General features: G+C 41.7%; 1 protein-coding gene across 2 annotated transcripts in view; it reads right to left on the bottom strand.

Annotated features, from left to right (window-relative positions):
• Positions 1-15,570, bottom strand: part of PLCH1 (phospholipase C eta 1) — a 203,495-nt gene extending 187,925 nt beyond the window's left edge. For both annotated transcript variants that reach the window (XM_032408395.1, XM_032408398.1), the window contains exon 1: positions 15,390-15,570. The gene's annotated coding sequence lies outside the window, so the exon portion shown is untranslated. The remainder of the gene's footprint in view (positions 1-15,389) is intronic.
• Between the last annotated feature and the right edge of the window lie 11,769 nt (positions 15,571-27,339).

Raw genomic sequence — 27,339 nt, 5'->3', positions numbered from 1 at the left:
GGGCTCCCTGCTCGGCAGGGAGCCTGCTTCTCCCTCTGACCCTCCCCCCCTCATGTGCTCTCTCTCTCTCATTCTCTCTGTCTCAAATAAATAAATAAAATCTTTAAAAAAAAAAAAAAAAAGATTAAAAAAAATAAAAAAAGATTTTATTTATTTATTTGACAGAGAGAGACACAGTGAGAGCAGGAACACAAGCAGGGGGAGTGGGAGAGGGAGAAGCAGGCCTCCCGCTGAGCAGGGAGCCCGATGCGGGGCTCGATCCCAGGACCCTGGGATCATGACCTGAGCCGAAGGCAGATGCTTAATGACTGAGCCTCCCAGGCACCCCAAGAATTTCAAAGAAATTTTAAGAAGGAAATATAAAAAGTCCTCAAAGCAATGGTTACAAAAGGAGACGGGATATTAAACCTGAGTTGGCCATAAGCACCGTCAAGCTCAAGAGAGCATTAAAAAAAATCTAGTCAAATATTTTTAAGTTGTGGCAAATCAGCTTTGTTTTACATGAGCTGAAATCTTAGTTCTTTTTTTTTTTTAAGATTTTATTTATTTATTTGAGAGAGAGAGCGAGAGCACAAGCAGGGGGAGTGGCAGAGGAAGAAACAGACTCCCCTGCTGAGCAGGGAGCCCGATGCGGGGCTCCATCCCAGGACCCCGGGATCATGACCTGAGCCGAAGGCAGACACTCAACTGACTGAGCCACCCAGGTGCCCCTGAAATCTTAATTCTTAAGAAGCTCTGGGAGGGTGCCTGGGTGGCACAGTCAGTTAAGCACCAGGACTCTTGATTTAGGCTCAAGTCGTGATCTCAGGATCATGGGAACAAACCCCAATGACCGGCTCCGCGCTCAGCTGGGGTGGGGGGTGGCTCTGCTTGGGATTCTCCCCTCCCTCTCTTTCTGCCCCTCCCCCACGCACGCATGTGCACGCACGTTCTCTCTCTCTCTAAAATAAATAAATCCTTTTTAATTTTATTTTGTTATTTATTTTCTTTTAGAGACAGCGCGTGCACAAGCAGGGAGGGACAGAGGGAGAGGGAGCATGAGAATCCCACAACCCTGAGATCACAACCTGAGCTGAAATCAAAAGTCAGTCACTCAACCGGATGAGACACCCAGGTGCCCCAATAAATAAATCTTAAAAAACAAAACAAAAAAAAAGCAGCTCTGGGAAAAATAGGAAGCTAGTGAAGGTACTACAAGTTAAATACATCCACTGAACTTCACATTAACTGATCTCTTCAAGCTTGTAAGTTCTTTATTCTTTTTAAGTCTAACTAATAACCAACTTGTCTGAAGTTGTCATCTGAAAAAAGGTGTCAGAGAAAACATTAATGAGAAAAATTGGGAAATAAAACCAAACAGTATTATAAATTCCTTAAATGAAATTTGTAATGTGGATTTTGGTGGGTTTTTTCTTAAACTACTACAAAAAACGGTTTAAAGATATTGCAACTAACTCCTGGTTGTCACTGGCCTCTATGTTTTCATTTATTATATTCTCTTGTATAGTTTCCTCCCCTTGAATACCTAATATGTTCACTTTAAAATCATGGGAACTGGAGTGGGGATACAATATTCTAGTGGCTGGGTCTTGTTCACAGCTGCCCTCAGAATCTTCCATTATTCCAAGAGAATCTCACCTCCATTCAAGGAAGAGCAGGGATCTCCTGAGTATCCAAGCAAACAGCATCAGAATCCACTGAAGTCTGAATGTCCAACATTTCGTCTTTTCCTTCAGTAATGCTAGGAGATAAGAACCTATGCAGCCACAAAGGACAATAAGGAATTCAAGCTAGCTTCGATTCCAAGGACTGGAACCAAGCAGGGCCACAGCCAATCTATACGATGTTCATACCATCCTGCCAGCATGTGTGACAGGAGGTGCTTTCGGGTATCAAAGAATAACTCTCAGGGCACCTGGGTGGCTCAGTCACTTAAGCGTCTGCCTTCGGTGCAGGTCATGATCTCAGGGTTCTGGGATCAAGTCCCGCATTCTCCCTTTCCCTCTGCTGCTCCCCCTGCTTATGCTCACACTCTCTCTCTCTCTCTGAAAAATAAATAAAATCCTAAAAAAAAAAAAAGAATAATTCTCCTAGCCCTAGGGAGATAAGGGAAACGTTGAGATTTGAAAGGCAACTAAATGCATATTATCTAAGAAAAGTTAAGTGTGCTGACCCTGTTCTTCTACAAGGCAGTGATAAAAAAACTATTCATTTGTTTCTTTTTTTTTTTAAAGATTTTATTTATTTATTTGACAGAGAGAGAGAGACACAGCGAGAGAGGAAACACAAGCAAGGGGAGTGGGAGAGGGAGAAGCAGGCTTCCTGTGGCGCAGGGAGCCCGATGCAGGGCTCGATCCCAGGACCCTGGGACCATGACCTGAGCCAAAGGCAGATGCTTAACGACTGAGCCACCCAGGCGCCCCTCATTTGTTTCTTTTTCAAAGTTGATCTTTTGATCTCTACTGGAAAAAAAGAAGTGACACTTTTTACCGTGACACTCTGCACACCCCTAAGTGAGTATGAGAAAAGCAAATTTCATCTATACTAAGATGCTAATTTTTACCTATCAGATTAGCAAAAATCAACAGTTCGGTGACAAACTGTGTTAATAAGAGTGTGGAGATATTGTTATTGTAATACATTTCTGGTAAAAGTAAAAAACATACAAATTCTATGGAGGCCAATTTGGCAATATTTATCAAAATTACAAGTGTACATACTTTTAACTTAGCAATTCTACTTCCAAAAATATATCCTATAGCTGTACTTAGACATGTGTAATATGGTATATATTTAAGGTTAATCATTGCACCATTGTTTTCAAAATATCAGAAGCAACCTAATTGTCCATTAATCTGTTTAAATTTTAGTACATCCAGAGGTGCCTGGCTGGCTCAGTCCATAGAGCATGTGATTCTTTATCTCAGAGTTGTGAGTTCACGCCCCATATTGGGTATAGAAATTAAAAATAAAATATTTTTTAAAATTTCAGTACACCCATTTGGTGGAAAATATGCAGCCATTAAAAAAATTAAAGAACCCAGTAGATCCAACACAATATTGAAAAAGAACAAATCTGGAAGACTGACACTATTTAACTTCAAGACATACTCTAAAGCTACAACAATTAAGAAAGACTGTCTGATATTGGCAAAAAAATAAACAGATCAATGGAACAGAATAGACAGTGCAGAAATAGACCCACATAAATAGAATCAACTGATTGGGGCACCTGGCTGGCTCAGTCAGTAGAGCATGTGACTCTTGATCTTGGGGTCATGTGTTCAAACCCCACATTGGATATAGAGCTCACTAAGAAAAAAAAAAAAAATAGAATCAACTGATCTTTGACAAAGAACAAAGGCAATACCATGGAGCAAAACCAGTCTTTTCAACAAATGGTGCTGGAATAAGTGGACACCCACACGTAAAATAATGAATCCAGACACAGACCTTACATCCTTCACAAAAATTAACTCAAAATTACAGATCTAAATGTAAAATGCAAAACTTTTAACTCCTAGAAGGTAACACAGGAGAAAACTCAGATGACCTTGAGCGTGGCAATGACATTTTAGATACAACACCAAAAGCACTGTCCATGAAAGAATGAATTGATAAGCTGGACTTCATTAGAATTAAAAAGTTCTGCTTTGTGAAACACAGTGACAAGAGAATGAGAAGACAAGCCACAGACTGGGAGAAAATACTTGTAAAAGGCACAACTGAGGGGCGCCTGGGTGGCTCAGCCGTTAAGCGTCTGCCTTCGGCTCAGGTCATGATCCCGGGGTCCTGGGATCGAGCCCCGCATCGGGCTCCCTGCTCTGCGGGAAGCCTGCTTCTCCCTCTCCCACTCCCCCTGCATGTGTTCCCCCTCTCCCTGTGTCTCTCTCTGTCAAATAAATAAATAAAATCTTTAAAAAAAAAAAAGGCACAACTGAAAAAGGAGTGTTATCCATAATACACAAAAAACTCAAAACACAACAAGAAAATAATCCAACTAAAAATGGGCCAAAGATCTTAACAGGCACCAGCCAAAGCAGATATACAGACGGCAAATAGGCATATGAAAAGATGATCCCTATATGTCATCAAGGAAATGAAAATTAAAATAATGATGAGATACCACTACATAACTATTAGAGGGGCCAAAATCCAGAACACTGACAACATCAAATGCTGGCAAGGATGTGATATGACAGGAACTCTCACTCACTGCTGGTAGGAAGTAATATGGTATAGTCACTTTGGAACAGTTTTGGTGGTTTCTTACAAAACTGAAGATACTCTTACCATACAATTCTGCAATCATGGTCCTTGTTATTTACCGAAAGGAGTTAAAAACTTATGTTCACAGAGGGACGCTTGTGTGGCTCAGTTGGTTGAGCGTCTGCCATCGGCTCAGGTCATGATCCCAGGGTCCTGGGATTGAGCCCCACATTGGGCTCCCTGCTCAGCGGGGAGCCTGCTTCTCCCTCTGCCTGCTGCTCCCCCTGCTTGTGCTCTCTCACTCTCTGACAACTAAATCTTTTTTTTTTTTTAAAGATTTTATTCATCTATTTGACAGAGAGAGACACAGCGAGAGGGAACACAAGCAGGGGCAGTGGGAGAGGGAGAAGCAGGCTCCCTGTGGAGCAGGGAGCCCGACACAGGGCTTGATCCCAGGACCCTGAGATCATGACCCGAGCCAAAGGCAGACGCTTAACGACTGAGCCACCTGGGCGCCCCAATAAATAAGATCTTTAAAAAGAAACTATATTCATAGAAAAACCTGCACGTATTTATAGCAGCTGTATTCATAAATGCCAAAATTTGGAAGCAACCAAGATGTGCTTCAGCAAGTAAATGGGTAAACAAACTGTGTCCATTCAGACAATGGAATATTATTTGGTGCTAAAATGAAATGAGCTGTCAAGCCATGAAAAAACATGGAGGAACCTTAAATGCATATTACTGAGTAAAGATGCCAATCTGAAAAGGCTACATTTTATAGGATTTCAACCATATGACATTCTGAAAAAAAAACAGTGAAAAAAATCAGATCAGCGGTTGCCAGAAGTTGAAGGGTGGAGGAGAGGTGAATAGGCAGAGCACAGGATTTTTACAATAGCGAAAACATTCTGTACAAAACCATAATGATGGGAACATGTTATTATACCTTTGTCCAAACCCATAGAATTTACAACACCAAGAGTGAATCGTAAGGTAAACCATGAACTTTTGGTGATAATGATGTGTCAATGTAGGTTCATCAATTGTAATAAATGTACCACTCTGGTGGGGAACGTTGATAATGGGGGAGGGAGTGCACATGTGGAGACAGGGAGTATGTGAGAAATCTCTGTACCTTCCCCTCAATTTTGCTATGAACTAAAACTGCTCTAAAGAAATAATTTTTTAAAAAAAAAGAATTAAGAAGCTCTATAGGCTGATATAGAATGATAAACTACATTGTTACAAGAAAAATGCAAAATCAAGTGACTAGTGCACTACTATTTTTAAGAGGAGGAAAAAAGCATCCATATGTATTTGCATATAGAGTAGTCCCCCCTTATCGACACAAAAGATGTTCAAGACCCCCAGTGGATGCCTAAAATGGTGGATATACCTACTATGTGCTCTAGACCTACAACGTTTTCTCCCCTATACATACCTATGATAAAGTTTAATGTATAAATTAAGCACAGTAAGAAACTAACAATAATAACTAATAAAGTGTAACAATTATGACAATATACTGTAATGAAAGTTATGTATGTAATACATGTGGTCTCTCTCTCAAAATATCTCGTACTGTACTCACTCACGTGACGACTACATGAGGAGATGAAGAGAGGTGAGTGACATAGACAGTGTGACAGACGTTAGGCTGTGACTCACCTTCTGACAAAAAGTCAGAGGGGGATCTCCTGCTTCCAGTTACTGAAGCTGAGGAAAGCGAAACTGCAGACAAGAGGGACTACTCTGGGGGCGCCTGGGTGGCTCAGTTGTTAAGCGACTGCCTTCGGCTCAGGTCATGATCCCAGGGTCCTGGGATCGAGCCCCACATCAGGCTCCCTGCTCAGTGGAGAGCCTGCTTCTCCCTCTCCCACTCCCCCTGCTTGCGTTCCCTCTCTCGCTGTCTCTCTCTCTGTCAAATAAATAAATAAAATCTTTAAAAAATTAAAAAAAAAAAAGAGGGACTACTCTGTATATTATACACATATGTGTTGTTTTGAAAAAAAAATACATAAGAAATGAGTAATACTGTTGGTCTATTAGAGAAACAGCTGGATGGCTGAGGGACAGATGTGAGAGAGAATTTTCACTAAATGCCCTTCTAAGTTTTTTAAATTGTTAAGCATAAGAACATATGATCTATTCAGTCATTTTTTTCTAACAAATAAAAAGTAACATAGCAAGGAGAATTTGGGGGGGCAACCTGGGTGGCTCAGGTGGTCAAGCAGCCGACTCTTGATTTGGCTCAGATCATGATCTCAGGGTCATGAGATCAAGGGGCTTGGGGCTCAGCGGGGAGTTGGCTTGAGAGTCTCTCTCTCTGCCCATTCCCCCACTCACCCTCTCTCTCCCCCCCTCGCTCTCTAAAATAAATAAACAGATAAAATTTTTAAAAAGAAAAAAGAAGAAGAATTTGGGGGGGGTGCCTGGGTGGCTCAGTAGGTTGGGTGTCTGACTCTTGATCTTAGCTCAGGTCTTGATCTCAGGGTCGTGAGTTCAAGCCCTCTACTGGGCTCCATGGCTGGGTGTGGCGCCTACTTAAAAAAAAAAAGAAAAGAAAAAGAAAAATAGTTAACTTTAAAAAAAATGGGGCGCCTGGGTGGCTCAGTCCTTAAGTGTCTGTCTTTGGCTCAGGTCATGATCCCGGGGTCCTGGGATCGAGCCCCGCATCGGGCTCCCTGCTCCGCGGGAAGCCTGCTTCTCCCTCTCCCACTCCCCCTGCTTGTGCTCCTTCTCTCGCTGTCTCTCTCTCTGTCAAATAAATAAATAAAATCTTTAAAAAAAAAAAACTTAAAAAAAAGGAAGAATTTTGTAAGCAGATATATAATTTTTTACTTCACCAAATTTGAGAGGAGAAATTTAAGAATGCGTTGAGAACTGGTCTTGACTTGAGTTTTTGCTTTTGACTGAAACTTGGATGCTAAATAATAGTTTTCACATTTCTCTCTTTTGACAAGTGAAAAAGAAGTTTGTATACAGTTTGCGTTCACTCTCTTCCAAGACTGTATTTTAATGACTCACTCAGTAAACAGAAAAATACTTCCAATTCACAACCCATTTAAAACAAACAAAAAAAGCTAGGGTTCAGAATAAGACATTTGTATACAAGCTTTTTTTTTTTCTTTTTCAATTGGAGAAGAAAAGATTCCTCTGACATTTACATTCAGATACTGCTCAGGAAAGTAAAAAAATAATCACATTGCAGGGATTCCTCTATGGGAGAAAATAATGGGGCAGGGGGTGGAGGGTACTTTCTAGCCTTTGCACCATAGACACACTGCCAGCAGAAGATGGTTTTAGTTGCTCAGGGATGGGACAAGTCTGAGTCCCACCGGCCCATTGAGTCTGGCTGCAGCCAATAGGTGATGTTTTATGAGAGGGAAGAAAACTTAAAAAAAAAAAAAAAAAAATCAAAAAACTTCCCCAGCCCTGTTATTGAAATCCAAAAGAGCTTAAGGAAAACTGCTTTTAAAAATTACTAAATGTAGGGCGCCTGGGTGGCTCAGATGGTTGGGCGTCTGCCTTCGGCTCAGGTCATGATCCCAGAGTCCTGGGATGGAGCCCCGCATCGGGCTCCCTGCTCCTCGGGAGGCCTGCTTCTCCCCCTCCCTCTGCCACTCCCCTTGCTTGTGTTCCCTCTCTCGCTGTGTCTCTGTCAAATAAATAAATAAAATCTTAAAAAAAAAAAAAATTACTAAATGTAAACTTTGGTGAGACTTAAAAAGATAGTAAAAAGAATACAAATCATAACCATGAGATATCACCTGACAGAACAGCTAAAGTCAAAAACATAAGAAACAACAAGTGTTGGCGAGGATGTGGAGAAAAAGGAACCCTTGTGCACTGTTGGTGGGAATGCAAACTGCTGCAGCCACTGTGGAAAACAGTGTGGAGGTTCCTCAAAAAATTACAAACAGAATTACCATATGATCCAATAATTCCACTACTGGGTATTTACACAAAGAATACAAAAACACAAATTTGAAAATATATACACACCTCTATGTTTATTGCAGCATTATTTACAATAGCCAAATTATGGAAGCAACCCATAAAGTAGATGTGGTATCTTTATATACAATGGAATATTACCCTGCCATAAAAAAGAATGAATCTTGCCATTTGCACCAACATGGATGGATCTAGAGGGTATAATGCTAAGTGAAAAAAGTCAAAGAAACACAAATACCATATGATTTCACTCATATGTAGAATTTAAGAAACAAAACAAACAACAAAGAAAAGAAAAAAAGACAAACTAAAAAAACACTCTTAAGAGAACTAGTGGTTACTGGAAGGGAGGTAGATAGGAGGGATGGGTGAAACGGGTGAAGGAGATTAAGAGTATACTTATTGTGATGAGCACTGAGTAATGTATAGAATTGTTGAATCATTACATTATACACCTGAAACTAATATAACACTGTATGCTAATTATACTGGAATTAAAAAAAGATAGTAAGAAAATTACTTTTATTTTTTTTTAAGATTTTATTTATTTATTTGACAGAGAGAGACACAGAGAGAGAGGGAACACAAGCAGGGGGAGTGAGGCAGCCACCCAGGTGCCCCAAGAAAATTACTTTTCTTTAAAATTTCTTCCCAGTCTCCTACTTCTACCACTTAGGAGTCAAGATGTGATTACTTATTGATTTCTTTATTATTGAAACCCAAGTGTTTTCTTTTTTTTTACTTTTAGTAAGTTTAAGTTTCAAAATTCAAAAGGCACAAAAGGGGGGCGCCTGGGTGGCTCAGTCGTTAAGCGTCTGCCTCCGGCTCAGGTCATGATCCCAGGGTCCTGGGATCGAGCCCCGCATCGGGCTCCCTGCTCAGCGGGAAGCCTGCTTCTCCCTCTCGCACTCCCCCTGCTTGTGTTCCCTCTCTCGCTGTGTCTCTCTCTGTCAAATAAATAAATAAATAAATAAATAAAATCTTTAAAAAAAAAAATCAAATAAATAAATAAATAAAATCTTCAAAAAAAACAAAAGGCACAAAAGGGTATACAATAATAGTTTACCTCATATCTGTCTCCAAGCAACCAACATTATTAGTTTCGTATATATTCTTCCAGAGATATTCTATATGCATACAAGGAATCCCTCCCTTTTTTTTTTTTTTTCCTCAACCTTCCCTTTTCTTCTCTTTTACACAAATGGTTGTATGGAACCAAGTCTTTAAATTGATATAAAAATCAAGGGATCTTTACATAATTTTAACTCCTTATATGAACACATTACTCTTTTCTATAAAGAAATCTCTTTTAAAAAGATAAGTTTCTTGGGCGCCTGGGTGGCTCAGTTGTTAAGCGTCTGCCTTTGGCTCAGGTCATGATCCCAGGGTCCTGGGATCGAGCCCCGCATCGGGCTCCCTGCTCCGCGGGAAGCCTGCTTCTCCCTCTCCCACTCCCCTTGCTTGTGTTCTCTCTCTCACTGTGTCTCTCTCTGTGTCAAATAAATAAATAAAATCTTAAAAAAAAAAACAGATAAGTTTCTTTTCAGTATCTCCCATATCACTCAAAGTTAAGAAAGAGTTGTTTGGAAGAAAAAAAAAAAGATCTACAGAACTAAATTGCATACAATTACACAATAAATCAACTCACTGAATTTCTGGTCCAGGATTCTGATTCCTGAAAAAAAAAACTGTATAGATCTTCAAAGTAGTTTTGCAGAGGTAATATTAACACCCCCTGGAGACCTGTTCTGTTCCACCGTCCAGAGGCGCCTTCAACGAAATTGAAGAGGGAGAGAAGAGGGAAGTAGGAAGCTGAATTCGAATGTTTGGTTCTTGTGGATTAGCAACAAGGAAGCGAAGGCAGATGAAAAGAAACCAGGATTGCCTCAGATCAGTTAATCAGTAACCTACATATGCTAGTGCTAAACTAAATCCTTCTGCCTTTTGGTGGGAATTGATCATTCATTGGCACCTGAACGGCTGGACAGGTGCGATAAGTCCCTTGTGAAGTACAGAAGAACCAGCCACAGAGAAAAGAGGCCGCTAGTAGGGTAAGCCACAGAAACTCAAGAAGAGGGAAACCCAGAGAACCCTCCAGGTCCCGTTTGGTACCTGAAGCCGAGAGTGATTTCCAAAGTGGAGTCCAGCATCCATTTTCTGAAACCCTCAAGCTTCGCTTTCCCGCTAGCGTCAGACATAGGGTGTAAAGAAGGCCCGGGAGAGAGGTGTGCTTTTAAAGCATGGTTTGCTACCAAGGACACTAGACCAGAGGTCTGCGGGCAACGTCAAGGTTCAAGCCCCAGCTCAGCCGTGTAAGTGTGGACATTCCTAAGCTTCAGTTTCTGCGTGGATAAACCAGCTCAAAAATACTACAGATCTGAAACCAGCCCAGTATAATCCAGTTTCAATTTCCCAACAACAAAGCCGAGCTGTCTTAGGAGCACCAAAACTCCAGCTTAAGTTTATAAATTTTCAGCAACTATCCAAGATAATTCTGATCTCTAATTTGGAAGACACCCTCTGGTTCATTCCAGCAGTAAGTCTCTCAATACTATTTCAAGGAAATAGGTGGACAAAGGTTATATATGATAAAGCCAATATCTAAGTCTTGGGATGCCAGAAAACACACATTAAGATCATGAGGGGTCCTCTTAGACCCACCGCAATTTGACAACAATCCAGAAGTGATAAATAAGTGGGCCACTTTGATGTGGAAAAGCCTCTGCAGAAGAGAACCTAAACACCCCTCACTTCTAAACAAATAGCCAACACAGTTTATAAACAAAGTCTTGACTGTTTTTCTGGAACCAGGCCTGAATTTATAACCTTCTCAACTCCATATAGTGAATGCAGCTTCTCCACTCACCGAGAAGCCAATCAGAAACATTTCTAGCTATCTGTACTTTGGATAGAATTGTGAGTCCGAAAAGAAAACCAACTCCGTATTTTTTGTAAATTTAGTCTTTGTTTCCTGAGCGGCAACATGATATGATAGAACGTACAGGCAGAAAGACCTCAAATTCCAAGTCTGTTCCACGCTGGCTTAGATCTTGGGCTAAGAAACAAGCCTCTGTGAGTCTCATCAGTTACATAATTCCTGCCTCTTGATTATTGTGGGCTTTAAAGAGACAGTAAATGTCTAGGCACATGGTTGGAACATATTAATGTTCATTTTCTCCTTTTCTTCCAGAACTCCTTATTTACTAATGAATAGCCAGAAAAACTGTTCCCCATTATATTAAATCACAATGATGCCAGAATTCCTCAGGCCAAAATAGATACTAAGTGAAAAAAGACCCTTTTGCATATATGCAAGCCATGTGTTCGTAAGCGATACACATGTGTATAACCAAATATATAATCAGAAGGTGCCCACAGTCAATGCCACCCAATGAGATTAGATTAAATCATATGACATTGCTGTCGACCATTTTATCTCTACAACGATAGTAATTTCAAGTCCAGAGCAAGGATTTCATAGGAGCCTACCTTTGATTTCCCAGAAACAGCAGGATTGTTAGAAATCAGAAACGTGGCTCTGTCATCTTATGACTATAGTGAGGCACAGGTGCTTAGCTTAGTGCAGCCAAAATACAGAGCTGGTGAGAATGTTTTTAACTTTGCTATAAAAGTTCCCCTGCTTGTCCCCTCTGCACCCATCCTGTCCTCTTCCACTTTGAAGCACAGAAGACAGAGACTCTGATGATAATAAGACAAAGCTGTGTAAACTTCTTCATGGGCTTCTTCAAATGCACTTCTAATTCGGCACACCCTACCACAGCAGTCCTCGATTTCTCCTTAAACAAAAATGGTCACGGGTGTCAGAGATGTGAGTGAGTGTCCACTGAACTGTGTCTAAATGATTTTCCTTGTGAGCAAAGCCAGCCTGGAATAAGCCCCTACGAGTTAGAAGAGAAAACATGCTTCCCAGGCCGAGGCGGCATTGTTCAAAGTAATGAGTTCTGCACCACTTGGTCCACACTTCACAGCTGAATCTGATTTTCCTAGACAAAGAGCAATAACCAAATGGGGATGCTCTTCAGCAAGATTCTCTGAACTGATATTATTGTTAAACTCATGAGGTGGTAGGGAAAAAAGGAGACCACCACCTCCCTACCCTTCCGTGTTCTACTAAAGAGGAAGAGCTTGTCAACCTTGGTCAGTATTATGCCAGGGGAGGTGTCATGGCTCTAGTGGGTTTCAATAGAGTCTAAACTCACTAAAAATGCCTAGAAGTATGCCAGCTCAAAAGTTAAAATGTGTAAATGCCCTACTGTATTCCTTTCATCCTTCTATCATAATTTTACATCTCTCTTTTTTTTTCCCCCAGAGAAATAATAGTCATGATCCTTCAAGCGTGTGGACCAACACTATTCTTAGAAGGGAGCTGCAGGAGGTTTATGATGTCACGAAACATGGAGCGAGAACAAAGGACTACTGAACCACTCACCTTATCTTCATCTAAGAAACCTGAGAATTACAGGGTTTTTCTGTTCCTCCCAAACTCAGTGCTGCACTTGTGAAGACAGCAAGTTTTAGGGCCCAGTCTGTACTACAAAAATGTAAAAAAAAAAAAAAAAAAAAAGGTACACACAATGCTTCTTACTATATATATTTTTTATCTAAAATACTCAAAAACAGTGTTCAGGATATTTTTTAAACGAAGTTTAAGCATTTGTTTCTGAATCTAGATGTGTGATTGCTCAACACTAAAATCAACTGTTCTCCTTAAAGGTACTGTAAGTACCTACTCTGAAAACCTGAAACAGCATTAGAATGATTTCAGAATTCAACTCTAAGTTTATTGAAGGCAGGACTCTGGATTGATTTATCTTGCCTTACATACAGTTTTCAATAAATGTTTTTGGATTAAATGAATAAATTACATAGAAAACATTTCATTAAGAGTTTTTCCGGTATATTCCATCGTGGCACACTAACATAAAGCACCATTATAATATTCTATTTTTATAAGTCTATCCTTCTAATTATTCAGAAGACTGATTCTAAAAATAAGTTTAATTGATACTGATGATGTGAGAAAATGTATCCAGAAGACAGACGCAAGGACTTTCACAGCGTTTATGCAGAATCTGGTGCAGCTATAAATCCTGGCTCTGCCCAACAACCTTCCTTCCCTTTGTCTCCTTCCCATTGCCTTTCCCCAGCCTTCCCCCAAGCACTCGCAATCTCATTATCCCGTGATCTGCTAAACTGCAGTTTACCTCCTGGAACCAGCAGAAACACATGTCACTGAGAATTAGGGAATTGGAGCCAGTTACAAACCGCCAAATAGGGTCACAAAGTATCTGAACCTGAAAATTAAGAGTTTTTCTATTTTTTTAATTATGAGAAAAGGGGAAAAAACTCAATTGGACATTTTTTAACACTTGAACTAGATGGATTACATCATGTCTAGGCATTTATAATGAATGGGATGGGGGAGAGAACTTTAACAGCATGTTACTTGCTAATCATCTGGAAAGTAATATTAGGTTGACTTCCTTTGCTGATGGTGGAAGGATATGGTCTGAAAACTTCTACCACTCACAAACATTTGCTGTTCTTGAAGGCAAATTGTTTAAAAGTAGAGAACAGCAAGACAGTACCCCTAGTACTTCATCTAAGGTATTTTTATGCCACACTTTATTCCAGAAAGAGTAACTCCATTTTAAACTTTTATTAGTTATGCTGATATTAACCAATGTTTATTTAATAGCGAGTAGCCATATTAGCCCTGCTGCCAAATATTGAAATCTTGCAGCCTTAGAAAAATGAGCAACAAGATGCAGCTCCTTCTACATAACCCTTAAGGTGTGTACCCTTGCCAAATGCTAACCTGTGTGTAAACAAATGGGATTTCTGGAAAGGGACAGAGCTGTCAAGACTCACAATTTCAAGAAAAGGAAAATGACACGTTTAACAGGAGGCTTGAGAAATCTGACTGGTTCCATCAAGGCTTCTTGAAACATTCCCTGCAGATTAACCCCAGAAGTGACCAAAACTGAGGGGCAACTGGAAAAACAATCACCCCTTCTGGGAAAGCCTTTGTTTCTTTTCATTGGCATTTTACTTCGGTCCATTTTGGAGCTCATCTCTTTTCATAAACATGCCGTAAGGAGGACACAGGTGCTCGAGTTTGCACACATCCCACTCATCACTTGCATAAAGGAGGCACAAGTCTGTAACCTTAACGCTCAAGAGCAAGCACCTGACTGAATTTTTAAAAAATATCTCACCTCCAAGGAAATATATTTTATTCATGGGAGTAAAGTCTCAGTTATTGCCCCCAACAAGCAATTTCTCACCGTTTTCTTCCGTCTAAGATCAAAATGGTAATGCGAAACGGCCGGGGGGGGGGGGGGGGGGGGGGGGCAGTCTTCCATTTCAGTTTAGTTGGTTATTGTTTTAATGCTGAACTGCTAACGTAAAAATGAGATCATAAACTCATCCCGAGTTACAAATAACAAAGAAAAGGAGGAGGAGAGAGGGGGCTCTCCCCCGCAACGCTCAACAGGGGACTGGGCTTAGGGGCGAGCCGGGTGGCATCTCGGACTCGCGGCGCCGTCGCCATGGGAACCGGGCGCAGGCGCAGAGAGCGACGCCGCGCGGCCGGGACTTGCCCCCACCGCCCCGCGCGGCGTCGCTCTGGTGCTCTCGTTTATTCCAGGAAAGGGTAATGGAGTAAATCCTCCTGGCGCTGAGCGTACCCGGTCTTCTCCGAGAGGGTCCTGAGTGGGGTCACTGAGCGCAGGAAGAGCTGTGAGACTCCCCAAGTGTAATGGACACCGCACTCCCCTTGCTGGGAAACGCGGACCTGCTCTCTCGGAGCTGTCGGGAGGTCAGAGACGGGTTCCTGGGACCCCTCGTGTGGGTGAAGCATCCTGCAGCAAAGCTTCACCCTCCAACGGGCGAAACCCCGCTCACCACTACGGGCGACTCGCGAATTAAATTCTGGTGCGGGCACACGCATACCCACATCTTCTGAATTACGAGACACACACACACACACACACACACACACACAAGACCAGCGGTGGTCCAGTTCTCCATGCAGGGGGTTTGGGGGTTCCCCACGCACAACAATACTGACACAGTCCTAAAGAGCGTGTCCCCGCCGGGACAGGAGAGAGGAACTCGAGCCACCTGCTCTTTTGCACACCTGGTCTGGTCTACCAGTCCTCTTTCTCGTTCCGCCTAGTTCCCCCCAAAGCACTGACCTGCCCAACTTTGAGTGTTCAGCAGTTGAAGGATTCCTGGGAGTCCTTGGCACAGGAGCAACCTCCAAAGTGCGGGGGTGATGAGTTGTGGGCCCCTGTGACTTCCAAGTCGAAAACCCTGTCGAGGGCCAGAAAAGCCCCCCAGAAGCGCACTTCTCCCCACAGCCAGCAGAAGCCCCCGGGACGCGCTGGGAAGAGCGGGGCGCCGCCGCCACAACCTGCTTTCTCATTCAAATCCTTACGCTCACACTGGAGCCCCCTCCCTTCCAGCCCCGTAGCTCCCGAGGAAATCAGGAACTGGAGCCGCAGAGAGTGGACTGGAGCGCCCACCGCCTCCAAGGGCCCCAGCCCTCCAGGGGTAGGGGGCCGAGGCCTGGACCTGGACCCCTGGGCCACGCGCCCTTGCGAGGCTCTCTGGCAGGCAAAAGCCAGAAGCTCTGAGAATAAAGTCTTCTTTTCTCCCGCGTAGGTTTCAAAGCTTCCCAAACCCAGGGACACTCCGTTTCAGGCTGTGTTCCCAAGAGCCTCCGTGGTTGTAGGATAAAGGAGTTTGGAGAAATAAAGTTGGAAGTGAGAGAGCAGAGAATGGGAACGGTTTGCAGCTTGCACTAAAGTAAAAAAGTGTCAGAACCACACCTTAAAGAAAATCTCGAACCGCCCATCTTATGTCACCTTCTGTTGCCATTCTAAGAAAATAGCACTTACTATGCTGTTATAATCAAGGAGATCTGCCTTGAGTAAAGTGCAGCTAAGACTGAGCAAGAGGGAGTGTAGGTAACACTCTTATTTCCCCCGCCGTCTCTTCTTCCAGATGCTTCTCCTACGTGTTAACGGGTCAATTATGCAATCAAATTAATTTAATGGCTGGCAGACTCCAGCGTCCAGCCTGCGGTGAGTAAGAGCACAGCCACGGGGGAGGAAAGCCTGCACACAGTAGGCACTCAAATAGTATGGAAACGATGAGATCTACTGGGCGCAAAGACATGCTGATTGACCAGGTTGGTGCGGCGGCTGGAAGGCTGACAACCGCTGGCCTAGGCAGCCACCGTGTGATCCGGTCTCAAGATTCCAGGATTTGCATTTATCAGCCTTCATTCAACCTGCCCTATTGTTAGTTCAAAGCCTGGCTGGGAGGGACTTCGAGACTCTGCTCCTCACTCACCTTCAGTTTAAAATTCTCCACCAATAAGAAGGTCCTAGAAAAGCTGGCAGGATAGGGTTGGCAGGGATTTTCCGGGCTTAGTGACAACACAAACTAAAGTCATTTTCTTTTTCATGCGTGAATTTGCTCAGGAAGTTACAAATGAGTGCTCGAGCTAGGGGAGCTGGGCCGGGCTGCCCGTCCGCTTTGACGGACAGTTAGTGCGGGGGGTGGTAGCACCGTGACCTCTCAGCGCAAGATCTAGGGTTTCACCTTTTCATCCCACTTAGCCGATACCATAGAAACAACCCATTTGTATTATTCAATTCAACAGAGGCAATTACAATGTCACAGCAAAGCACCATGGGCAAGAAGAAACTTTATCTTGAAAGCAATCCTGGACTCTCAAAAAAAAAAAAAGGAAAAAGCCACCAGAATAGTCACTTGAATTTCTTCATGCCAGGGTACCAGGAAAAATTCAATTTGGGAAAAGATATATAAGGTCCTTTGTCTCCAAAAAAAGAAAGCTCCCTATTTTTTTTTAACATGCTAGTACAAAAATCCTCAATTTATAAGAAATTAAACAGGTAACTACTCTTCTACCCCCAAACTGCTTCTTGCTTTGCACACAAACATATGCTTTTTAGAGCTTTGTTTTGCTGGTAATCTCCATGGTGAATAGGAAGGCCAACAGGAGAGAATAAGAGAGACACACACACACACTTAGACAACCCCTCACGCAAGCACAGAAGTTACCCACTCCAAACCTCTTACACCGGAAAAACCATAGATGCACGTGTTAAAATAAGCTCAGACACAAAGCTCACAACAAGAGCACTTGTTTGTTATGCAGTCTTTATTTTGAAAGTTTTAATCAATTTCCATAATTATATGAACTTCAAAACTTTTTCACTATGCAATATTTCAAACCTACCAAAATCAAGGCAAATATCCATATAATACTATTGCTTCCTACCCCTTCTTTTTTAAGTAAAGCATTACAGATAACAGCTAAAACCCCATCTCCCGGCCCTTCTCCCTCCCTTCATGTGAATCATACTTAATCATGGTCTTAAGTGTTTAGGACATATGGATAGATCCATAAATCTTTTAAGGTATCTTCTCCCTCTGAGCTTTTTTTTTAACACCATTAATCAGAGAAAAATCACTAACTAAAACCAAGAAAATATTGTTACATTGCTAAGTGTTTAGAAGCCAGACAGAACTATTTTTCCCTGCTGGTGACAGAGGGAATGATAACAAAGGGATTAGACAGTGGGTAGTAAACAGCCTCTCTAGGTTACACAAATCCTTCCATGGTTACTGAATAGTCAATAGAAAAACAAAACAAATAATACCCCCTTCCTTCACTGCGTATAAGGGAATTGGAAAAAATGGGATCTAGATGAACACTTCCTTGGGCAGGTAGAACGAAAGTCCTATATAGTAGTACCTTTTTTGAATGGTCTCTTGGTCACCTAAACTACAATCTTTTTGTAAGGATTTACCCCTTTCCCAGTATAAGAGACTCCTGCTGGCAGCTTAATTCAAGGTTGAAATCAGCCCTGCTGAAAAGTCTGGGGTTGCATCTTCCTTGTTTCCCCGAACCCGGGGACCTCCATCTGTGCAGAGAGTTACGGAAAGCCCTTTACAGCAGTCCTTTGACTTAATCTCCTCTGTGCAGTAAAAGGGCTATGAAAGCACCGATTTTTCTTAAATGCCATTTACTGGTGAAAGACATCCCTCCCCGCCCCCACTCTGCCCTGGCTTCCAGAGCGATGACTCTCATTCATTATACTGGCACAGCACTGCCTGGCCTCCCTTCTAAATAGCTGCCAGATTTCCACATATCACCTCTGCCTTGATATAGAATGTGCGCTGACACCAGGATCACAGAAAATCCTGTAAAAGGTGCCTGATAGCTGGTAAGATGATTGATGTGCTTTGAGGTGGGCCTGCTGCGCTGCACATCATAACGGGTTTCTTAGAAAACTGCACTAGGAATCAGTGTTGAAAGTCGATTTTTTTAGCTGAGCAAAAATGGTGCTTTCAGTTGCAAAAATAGCCGATAGTTGAATTTAATCAGCAATAATCTTCAAGTTACATCCAGAAAGCAAGAAAGTGAAGGAGATGAATATTATCTCTATTTTAATCAAGGCACCAAAAAGTCACAAGAATAACCAAAGAGCTTAGCAATTATCAAGGATGAGTTATATCTCTCCCAACTTATTTCTTGAGTACTTGCCAAGTACCAGACACTACGCTAGGTGGTAATTCTTAGCTGGAATTCAGATAGTACTCCTGAAGTACAGAGCAGTAGCTCTCCTCATGGTCTTACTTTTAGATACAAATAACAGAACCCCAACTCGAACTAACTGGAGGAAAGTAGCCAGTGAACTGACTCCCACCTTACAACAGAGGAAAGGATAAAGGCTTCAGGAATGACTAGATCCAGGAATTCAGAATCATCATTTCTTTCCCACATTCATTCTCACTTTTGATCCTACTCTTTCTCTCCCTGCTTTTTTCAATGTTTTAACCTTATTCTTTACTATTAGATACGAGCTTCTTCTATAGGGTGGTGGGTGGAGAAAGCATTACCAGGGACAGCTCCATGACCTCAGCTAGCGATCGCAGGGAAAAGAGAGGCTTTTTTTTTTTTTTTTTTTCTGGTTTTACCATCTGTAAATAAGATTGTAGGAAAGGATCCTAATTGACCTGGTTCAGGTCATGTGTCCATCCATAGGTCAACTAATGTGGTCAACAACAAGTAGAGTGTATGTATAGCCAGTCTCTGATATACACCCAACCCCATAGCCAAGAGGTGGGGTACTTTGAGTAGCAGCCCCACCAGAACTATAAGGAATCAGGGAGGATTTGGTCCCCATAGGAAGGAAGCTGCTCTTCCCAAATGAGGGTAGGAGTGGATTCTGGTAGATAAAAAGAGCAAAGGTCCCCAATTGTGCCATCTCCTGAACCTGCCACCAAAGAAAGCCATTAACACTTTTGTATAGATTCCTATGTGTATGACAGATTTTTAAAAAAAGTGAGAAAAGAAATTTCCTGTGTCCATTAGGAAGAACTGGGGAGATGGGTCACAGTATAAATGCCACCAATCTTTCCCTTCCCGACTAGGGAAACATTCATCCCCATATGTAGGCAACTGTCATACTAAGCTGAAAACAGAGAGAAAGGAACATAAGCAGGATGGCTGATCCTGGGAAAAGTTGCTTCATATTTGTGTCTTTCACTTTTTATCACAGAAATTTTCATATGTAAACAAAAGTAAAATAGTATAATGAAGCCCTAAGTATTGGTCACCCAGTTTCAACAATTATTAATATTTTGATAATCTTTTATCTCTTCAGGAATGTGAGGAATTCACTGAAATTGTTTCTTTTTTTTTTTTAAGATTTTATTTATTTGTCAGAGACAGAGAGAGAGCACAAGCAGGGGGAGCAACAGAGGGAGAGGAAGAAGCAGCCTCCCCGCTAAGAAAGAAGCCCGATGCGGGACTTGATCCCAGGACCCTGGGATCATGACCTGAGCCAAAGGCAGATGTTTAACTGACTGAGCCACCCAGGTGCCCCTGAAATACTTAATTTCATAAATTAACACATTTTTGCAGTTCTGGGATCTTGGTTAATGGAAGATGCTTGCCTACAAAATAACTAAATTAAATAAGACTACTACATGTGAAGCTCTTAGTAAAATGCCTGGCACAAAATGAGCTCTCAAAAATGTCAGTTATTGGGCGCCTGGGTGGCTCTGTTGGTTGGGTGACTGCCTTCGGCTCAGGTCATGATCCTGGAGTCCTGGGATCGAGTGCTGCATCGGGCTCCCTGCTCAGCAGGGAGTCTGCTTCTCCCTCTGACCCTACCCCCTCTCCTGTTCTCTCTCTCATTCTCTCTCTCTCGCTCTCAAATAAATAAATAAAATCTTAAAAAAAAAAAAAAAAAAAGTCAGTTAATTTTTAAGGGGTGCCTAACTATCTCAGTTGGTGGAGCATGCAACTCTTGATCTTGGGGTTGTGAGTTGGAACACCACATTAGGGGTAGAGATTACTCAGTAAAAAAATTACTATTATTATTGGTAACCTATTTAAAGCTTTTAAATGCTAGCAAAGTCTACACATTGAAATGTATTTGGCCTACAGAGGAAAAAAATGTTAAGGCTAAACTCTTTGCCAGTAGACAACATTTTTAAGTGTTCCATTTTTTTTTAAAGAGTTATTTATTTATTTTATATATAGAGAGAGCACAAGACCGGGGGGGAGGGGAAGGGGGGGGCAGAGGGAAAGAGAGAATCCTGAAGCAGACTTCCTGTCCAGCGGGGAGCCCAACATGAGGCTCTATCCTGGGACCCTGAGACCATGACCTGAGCCAAAATCAAGAGTCTGCCACTTAAGTGACTGAGCCACCCAGGCACCCCGAAGTGCTCCATTTAAATGGGCTATTCATATTTTTTCTAGAACAAGCCTATATAATTGTTTCCCCTTTCTATATGGAAATATCAAAAATATTATAAGCAGGGGCACCTGGCTGGCTCAGTCAGTGGAACATGTGGGTCTTGATATCAGGGTTGTGGGTTCAAGCCCCACATTGGGTGTAGAGATTACTTAAAAATAAAAATCGAAAAAAAAGAAAAAAAAATATATATATATATATTACAAGCAAATGCACTTTTCACCTTATAAATAAGGAGATACAGGTTAAATTGTTTGTCAAGCTCAGACAAGAGCTTGGACTAGATATCGGAATTCTGAACTCCAGGTTCCCTACTTTAATACCTTGGCAAAATAATCCAGCCTGTTAATGCTGGGTGAAGACAAAATACAATTGTGCCTGTCTAGGTGAAGTCCTTCAATTCAACTAAGATTTTCTTATACCCCAGTTATACTTCTTAAAAGATGTTCAGTTCCCACCACAGAATAAATACTTTTTTTTGAGTGAATACTTTTTTTAAGTGTATTTTTTTTTAGTAATCTCTACACCCAAAGTGGGGGTCACACTCACAACCCCAAGGTCAAAGTTGCATGCTCTTCCCAAAGAGCTAACCAGGGGCCCCAGAATGAGTACTTTTTTTTTTAAGATCTTATTTATTTATTTGAGAGAGAGAGAATGAGAGAGAGAGCACGAGAGGGGGGAGGGTCAGAGGGAGAAGCAGACTCCCTGCCGAGCAGGGAGCCCCATGCGGGACTCGATCCAGGGACTCCAGGATCATGATCTGAGCCGAAGGCAGACGCTTAACGACTGAGCCACCCAGGCACCCCCAGAATGAGCACTTTTTTTAAAAGGCAGAAAACATGCTAATTAAAGCGAACTTATTCCATTTTCTATTTTTCTCCAACTCGTTTCATTGTTTTCTCCTGGTGGTTGGGGGGCAGGGAATAAAGTATTTTAGAGAAAACAATAGTGTCAGAGGACAGAGCTCCATTTCCTGCCTCCTAAGAGCTTCACAACTCAGCTTTGTGAGTTTTGTTCCAGAAAGACCTCCCACAGAGCCAGTATCTACAACTTTCAAGATGGTCAGAGCCTGCTGGGCAGGACCAACATAACTGAAGTAATTTCTTGGCCCCAGGAAATAATATTGAAACTTTAGGATTACATATTTTCATTATGGAATATATTGTACCGTTAAAAATTCCTTCAGAATCCCATAATACAACTAAGAGAAAAACGTATCTTCATAATCTATCCAATTGTGGATTAGTCATCTAATACAGCAATCATTATTATAGACATTGAACAAAAGTTTATGCAAATGAGCAAATTGTATTGTGAAGAGAAAATGAAGAAACTGGTAAGCCAGAAACCAATTTCTAAAGCTCTGAAAGCTGAGGAGGGGGTAAGGCAATTTACACCATAAGGAAAATTCTCCTAGTTCTGTACTATTTGGAATCCTAATGGGGTATGCCTTCTCTTATTACTAACACCTGTTTTTTTTAACCAGAAGACAAATGTTTAGGTTTGTCCACACAAACATAGTAAAAGGAAAAACTGCGTTTTAAAAACCATGTTAGTTTTTGTTTCATTTGTTTAAATATTTATACTAAATATGTATCTAGGGGGCGTGGTTTGCCCAAAATAAGTATCATTTTCAAAATTGACAAGTTTTTAAAATGTTCTTTCAGACCACTGAAGGCAAATTAATCTTCACAGTGTAGGATCATAAGATGTATAGAGGAAAATGAGACTGGAAAAATAGGTTCTGGTCAAAATGAGTAGGCAAAAAGAATGGTTCACTTTATTCTTTTTTTTTTTTCCAAAGATTTTATTTATTTATTTGACAGAGAGAGACACAGCAACAGAGGGAACACAAGCAGGGGGAGCGGGAGAGGGAGAAACAGGCTTCCCGCTGAGCGGGGAGCCTGATGCGGGGCTCTATCCCAGGACCCTGGGATCATGACCTGAGCCGAAGGCAGACGCTTAACGATTGAGCCACCCAGGCACCCCCCACCTTTTTTTTAAGTAATCTCTACACCCAACATGGGGCTCGAACCTACAAACCTGAGATCGAGTCACTTGCTCTACCAACTAAGTCAGCCAGGCCCCGCAGTCTACTTCATTCTTTATTTCATACCTTTATTTAACAAATATTTCTAGAGTTGCCAATGAGTAAGAAACTGAACTAAATGCTGTGGAGAAAGCAGAAATGCTCCAATATTTATAAAGTTTGGTTTGAGTTACAGGATCCATTCTACTTTGGAAGAGAGAGAAGACAGGTAAATAATTATAATATAATGTGACAAGTGCTAAAGTAGATAGGTGTTCAGTGTTATGGAAGAACAGAAGAGGGCACTAATTTTTCAATTTCATTGCTAAAGTATCTACAAGCTATGTTTTGATAACCAAAACAAAACAGAAAATAGAATTATCCCAATACCTCAATTTTTTAAAAACTCTACTTCTGTCTGAATTACCTGTCCTCAATTTAGTTGTGGAAATCTTTTCATCAGGCTTCTTCATAAGAGTGCTAAGAAATGAGATCTGCAGTGATTTTTCAGTAACCCATATACTTTTGCACTGCAAGCCAGTACACGTATTCAAATATATTTATAACATGCAAAAAATTAACAAAACAACACTTATCTTGCTATGTGCAATGCACTCAATGTATTTTATTCTGTTCTATTTTTCTTAGCCCAACTTGGGGCTTGAACTCAGGACCCCAAGATCAAGAGTTGCATGTTCTACCACTGAGCCAGCCAGGTGCCCCTATTCTGTTCTTTTTTTCTTCCTTCTTTAATTGCTGGTGGCAACTCATTAAATTGACTTCACGCCTCACTAATAGTTCACGGCCAATAGTTGAAAAACACTGATCCAGTATGTCCTTTAAAAATGAAGAAGCAAAGCAGTAGTGCTTAGAATAGAAACAAGTGTGGTCAACAGTGCACACTTTCTGTCCAGCAAATTGATAGATCTCAAAGCAAACAGATCAAGTCTCTGGGAGAAAAAAAAGGCCTGTGATTGCTCAACCCTTTGACCATGAGCCCACATCAACAAAAAGGAGCTACTAAAGTTGTCCAGCCCTCAAAGGTAGATCCTCTCTAATGGACGAGCCTTTGAAGAGCTGTGGAGGATAAGGAAAAATCTTCTGGAGAGCAGAGTTGGAACATCCAGACAGACTGACCAAGAAATTCACACACTGCAGGACTGGGAGACAACATTATCCTTGTCCAGCTGAATAAGATATATACTATGAACTCCTGACATCCTATTTTCCCTCCACATTAGGTACTGGGTGATTTCACATTTGGCCTTACACTTCCAGATCATGAAGAATTACTCTGCCCAGCCCAAAAGGAATTCATATCATTCAGAGATCCCAAACTAGGGCATTGACTTAATTCCTAGCTGAACATCACCTTCTTTCCTGAAGAATACTGAACCATTGAATCGTATCTCAATCCAATTCCACTTCATCATGGTTTGCAAAACTATCTAGCTAATTAATGGCATCTTCCCGTTTTCTATCACTGATACCAATTTTTTCTATTTAATATTTGATATTTTGACGTAATTTGAATGGAAGTTAAAAGAATGAGCTCAACGGCCATCTTGAAACAGAAGTAGAGTTAGTTCATTTTAAAGCTTTTTTTACTACTTCCCTTCTAAAGTTCTGTTCTTAATATTTTTAATAATTTTTTAATTAACTTTTTTAAAGTAAGGTCTATGCCCAACGTGGGGCTTGAGCTCATGACCCCAAGATCAAGAGTCACATGCTCTACTGACAGTCAGCCAGGCGCCCCTGTTCTTAATATTTTAATTTTTAATCTTGCATTTTTAATTTTTTTCATTCTTTTTATAAATTTGCATTACTTGGGGCACCTGGGTGGCTCAGTCGCGTAAGCGTCTGCCTTCCGCTCAGGTCATGATCCCAGGGTCCTGTGATCCGGTCCTGCATCGGGCTCCCTGCTCAGCAGAGGAATCTGCTTCTCTCTCTCCCTCTGCCACTCCCCCTGCTTGTGCTCTCTCTCTCTCAAATAAATAAAATCTTAAAAAATTTTTGCATTACTTTCTTCCTGTGACTTGCCTTCATTGAAATAGTTGCATTGGTAATGACATTAGGAAAGCTCCAAAACACTGATGGGATTCAGGACACACTATCCCAAAAGTGGCACCTTGGCAGAGTGAGTATTTTAAGCTGAAGGAGTCTGAGAAAACAGCAGGAGCAGGAAGGTCATTCTGATCTCCCTCCCTTGCCCTTCTTCCCTGAAACTGGTCACAAAATCCTCCTGAGAGAAGTGCCTTCCCTATAGCTGGAGGTCTGTTTCTTCAGGTCTTTATTTCCTTATGAAAGTTCTCGTGTCACATAAAACTTGTATTAAATCAATTTATATCCTTTTCTCCTGTTACTCTGTCTTTATCAGTTTAATTTTCAGACCCAGCCAGGGACCCAAAGAAGGTAGAGGAAAACTTTTTCCTCCCCACACCACAAAGAAGAGTCGGGAAACCATATCCACCCCAGCTATCCCCCCAGTAGCTGAACTCCTTAGTGTATCTGCCATCCCTATTAATGGTGGCTTAAGTAATAATCATTCCGTTGGTGCCATGAATTCTGAAGTGCTGCTGTTTCTTGGCTTCCTAAATCACGTTGTTTCTTTGAGAAGTCACTGTTCAAATCAATGCCATATACAACCATTGGATTTAGGACAAACTGTCCACAATCTGCCCCTTGACAACACATGGAGAGACTCCAGTCTCAAAGATGCAAATGTACGGGAGCAAAATATGTCACCCCCAAATATGGCTCTTTGACATAAGGATTACCTTGAGCTGATTATTTTTAAGAAACTGCAGATAGAAGTTCTAAAAACCAAGTAACAGTTACTCTTTTATCAGAACAATTTACATTTATAAGGGACCTCTCCATTTGTAAAGGTGTCTCTCTCTCTGTGTACCAGGGAAACTAAATCTGACTCTAAATCTCTAGAAATTTATCAGTGGAGAAGGCATGGATTTAAATCTGCATAACAACCTTACCCTTGTTTACTGGGCTTTTCAGGGTAACTTCTCATAACTGGCCTCCCCATCCCCCAACATCTTCTAGTCTTTAGCTGGAGCTGTTATTTAAGGGGATGGCTTAGGCCATTTTGGGGAGTTACTCAGCTTTCCTTGGTATCTCCCAAGAAAGGTATACATGTTATTAAATTCTGTTTTTCTTCTGTTAATCTGTCTTTTTATTACAGGTGTGTCTCAGCCAAGAACCTAGAAGAGTAGAGGGAAAATTATTTTTCCTTCCCCCTACAAACTTCACCTTGGTGAGGAACCAAATGATGCTGGAGAAATCCAGAAGAAGATAAAACTCTTAGCACATTATCTGTTTGCCTCAGATGTGGTTGATTCTCCTAAGCGGGTTTTGCAAATGTACCAGGTCGGTGTGAGGTACTGGCTGGGATCTTTACTATTCTCAGAGTCACCTGAAAGAGCAGGAATAAATGAGAGATGATGAGGACCTATTGGGGTTTGGAGCAAACGGTCAAGAAAGAATTCTTAAAATATCTTCAGTGCAAAAAGGTGGTTTTATTAAAGCACAGGGACAGGCCGCCTGGGCAGAAAGAGCTGCATTAGGGTTGTGAGGGGTGGTGATTATATACTTTCAAGGTGCGAAGGGGGTTAGGGACATTGTAAGTCTATAGGGAATTTTGGAAGCAAGGTTTCCAGGACCTTGAGGGGGTTAGCCATTGTTAGGAAAAGGGCATTTATTACTGGCTAGTAAAACCTCAGTCATGAGACCCTTCAGATGTATATCAGTGGACCATATGCTTAGGGGATGATTGCTAACATATATCTTGGGGGGTAGAGATAAGGGAAGTTAAAGGAATTTTTATATGTTAAAGAAGTCTTACAGGATCCCAGAGGTCATGATAATGTTAAGCCATGATTGCCTTTTGACCTTAGCAAAGTATTAGCATGGAGGCAGCTGAGTTCCTAGAGGAATGTCACCCTTCCTGTTTCAAGGACTTGTCAATGGGCTGTAAGTAGTAAGGAAATTTCATTTTTTTTTCATTTGCCTTGGTTCCATATCAAGAGATAGCAGAACTATTGAGATCAGTGGCCCTGATTTTTCTTTGAGTCAGGTGTTTTTTAAAAATTGCTTTTCTGGGGGCACCTGGGTGGCTCAGTCGTTAATCATCTGCCTTCGGCTCAGGTCATGATCCCAGGGTCCTGGGATCGAGCCCCGCATCGGGCTCACTGCTCAGCGGGAAGCCTGCTTCTCCCTCTCCTTCTTCCCCTGCTTCTCCCTCTCCTGCTCCCCCTGCTTGTGTTCCCTCTCTCGCTGTGTCTCTGTCAAATGAATAAAATC

The sequence above is a fragment of the Phoca vitulina genome, unplaced genomic scaffold, assembly GCF_004348235.1.
Source record: "Phoca vitulina isolate PV1807 unplaced genomic scaffold, GSC_HSeal_1.0 scaffold10, whole genome shotgun sequence".
NCBI classification, from domain to species: Eukaryota; Metazoa; Chordata; class Mammalia; order Carnivora; family Phocidae; genus Phoca; species Phoca vitulina.
Note: the sequence above shows the minus strand (reverse complement) of the source record. Positions and strands in the feature narration are given on the sequence as shown.